Consider the following 3,121-nt stretch of genomic DNA (forward strand, 5'->3'; position numbering starts at 1 on the left):
TCCGCCGTCTCCATGGCGACGCCACCCCACGGCCAGAATGCAATGCACCCAGACGAGGGCGGGGCCAGATGACGTGAGGCCTTTCGCTCGCGGAGTCGGTGTTGATGAGGCCGCCTGTGATTGACAGCTGGAGAAGTAATGAGGGTCAACGTTGACATCTGCGGTAGGGGGCGGGTCCGCGACGAAGAAGCGGACTGTGATTGGCAGATAAGGACGGGGGCGGGTTCAATGTTGATGAGGCCGCCTGTGATTGGCAACTAGGGGAAAAGGGGCGGGCTGGATTAAGATGAGATTGACGGCTGTCATGGGGGCGGGTCCGTGTTGAAGGAGCGGGCTGTGATTGGCAACTGCGGAAGGGGCGGGATCAGTATTGAAGAGACCGTCTGTGATTGACAACTGAGGGAAAAAACAGGCTACAAGGGATTCTGCAGATGCTGGAATCTGGAGCAACACACACACGATGCTTGGGGAACTCAGCGGGTCAGGCAACATCTATGGAGGGAAATAAACAGTCGACCTTTCATCAGGACTGAAAAAGCGGGCTAGATGTTGATGTGATTGACAGCTGGGGTAAGGGGGCAGGTCAGCGTTGACAAGCCGGCCTGTGATTGGCAGCTAATAAAGGGGCGGGCTGAGTGTTGTTATGATTGACAGCAGGTGAAGAGGCAGGCTAACCTGCTGTCAATCATAACAACACTGGCACCTTAGCTGCCAATCACAGGCAGCCTTCTCAACACTGACCCGCCCCCTCCCCAGGTGTCAATCACAAGTGATCCACCCTTTCCTCAGCTGCTTGATGACAGAATCTGCAGAGACCGGAGAGCTAGCACCCGCATCTCTGCCATTTCCCGCACCTCTGCTCTCACCCCTAACCCTGCTGGACCCAACAGGGATAGGGTCCCCCTTGTCCTCTCATTTCATCCCACCAGCCTACGTATCCAACACATCATTCTCCGCCACTTCCGCCATCTCCAATGGGACCCCACCACCAAGCATATCTTCCCCTCCCCACCCCTTTCTGCCTTTGGCAGGGATGGATCTCTCTGTGACTCTCTCATTCACTCCTCCAACTCTCCCCCACCCATCCCGCTCCCACCCCGAAGACTTTCTACTGCCCCCGCCATAGGTGTAACACCTGCCCCTACACCACCACCATCACCTCCATCCAGGCACCCAAACAGTCCTTTCAGGTGAGGCAGAGACTCTTGCAAATTTCAATAGATGCATGATGGAGAGCATTCTGACTGGTTGCATCACCGCCTGGTATGGAGGCAGCAATGCGTAGAATCAAAAGAGGCTGCAGAGGGCTGTAGACTCAGCCAGCTCTATCATGGACACAAACCTCCCTGCCATCGAGGACATCTACAAGAGGCAGTGCCTCAAGAAGACAGCATCCATTATTTAGGACCCTCACCACCCAGGACATGCCCTCTTCACATTACTACCATCGGGGATGAGGTACAGGAGCCTGAAGACCCACACTCAACATTTCAGGAACAACATCTTTCCCTCTGCCATCAGATTTCCGAATGGTTCATGAACTCATGAACACCACCTCTTTATTCCTCTTTTGCACAATTTATTTATTTTTGTAACCTTTATGTAATTTTTATGTCTTTATGTCTTGCACTGTACTGCTGCCACAAAACAACGAATTTCACGGCATATGTCAGTGATAATCTTGTGTCTCCACTGAACAGTGAAGGTCGGCTTTTGACTGACACCTGCAGAAGGGGTGGGTGCAGTGTTGACAAAGTGGCCTGTGATTGGCAGTTAACGATGAGGCGGTGTCAGTGTTATGATTGATGGCTGATGTCAGTGCTATTTGACTCAAGCATGTGAGTGGAGCGCTTTCTTGCAATGACACTGAGGTGGAGAATCTTAATGACTTCTGAAGGCTCCTGGAACGAACGTCGACATCCCAAACTTCATGAGAGCCTTGTACTCACCATTGAAAAGGTGCTGGGGTGTCCCGGCCTCTGTGGAACATGTACCTCCCTGTGACCAGCAGCTATTATCCTCATTGCTCCACTGGAGTGCCCTCCACTCTGCCTGACCATCAAGGACCATTGAGTATAAAACTCGGGAAGTCATGTTGCAGCTGTATCAAACTTTGGTTAGGCCACATTAGGAGTATTGTGTGCAATTCTGGTTGTCCCGTTACAGGAAGGATGTAGAGGCTTTGCAGAGGGTGCAGAAGAGGTTTACCAGGATGCTTTACCCATCACCTGTCATCTCTTACTCCACCGCTTCCCCTGACCTTTTTATACCGGCTATCTCCCCTCTTTCTTTCCAGTCCTGATAAAGGTTCTCAGCCCGAAATGTCGACCGTCCATTTCCCTCCATAGATTCTGCCTGAGTTTCTCCAGCTCCTTTGTGTTTTGCTCCAGATTTCCAGCATCTGCAGTCCGGTGTGTTACCAGGATGCTGCCTGGATTGGAGTCTATTAGCTATATGGAGAGGTTGGACAGACCTGGAGTGTCAGAGGCTGAGGGGCAACCTGACAGAGGTACATAAAATTATGAGAGGCATAGATAGGGTAAGGCCAAAGTCTTTTTCCCAGGTTGTAAATGTCAAATACTAGAAGCCCTGGGTTTAAGGTGATTGGGGAAAATTTAATGGGGATTGGTGAGGCAAGATTTTTTTTTACACGGTGTGTGGTAGGTGCCTGAGGAAGTGATAGGAACAGATGCAATAGCAATGTTTAAAAGGCATTTAGGCAGACTCATGAACAGGCAGGGAATAGAGGAAATATGGTCCATGTGCAGGCAGATGGGATTAGTTAGATGAAGATCATGGTTGGCAGAGACATGGTGGGCTGAAGGGCCTGTTCCTGTGCTATTCCATTTTCTATGAACCATTAGCATCAGATTTCGAGCAGCCTGTCCTGAATAAACCTTGGGTAAATCGTGGTGCAGCTGGGGTTACCATGATAAGCACATCTCAGTTTGAAACCAGTGGAATTGAATGCTTCTCTCTCTATCGGCTTACATGCTTTTGCAAGTTTAAAATTTGAGAGATGTTAATAGCAGATCCAACGACTTGATTGATGTAGTGCTTTTAACAGTGTAAAGTGATGTATTGCTTTGCAGGTCAACACATGTGAAGCAGCTGTTCGGAC

This window comes from Pristis pectinata, chromosome 7 (assembly GCF_009764475.1).
Source record: "Pristis pectinata isolate sPriPec2 chromosome 7, sPriPec2.1.pri, whole genome shotgun sequence".
Lineage (NCBI taxonomy): Eukaryota > Metazoa > Chordata > Chondrichthyes > Rhinopristiformes > Pristidae > Pristis > Pristis pectinata.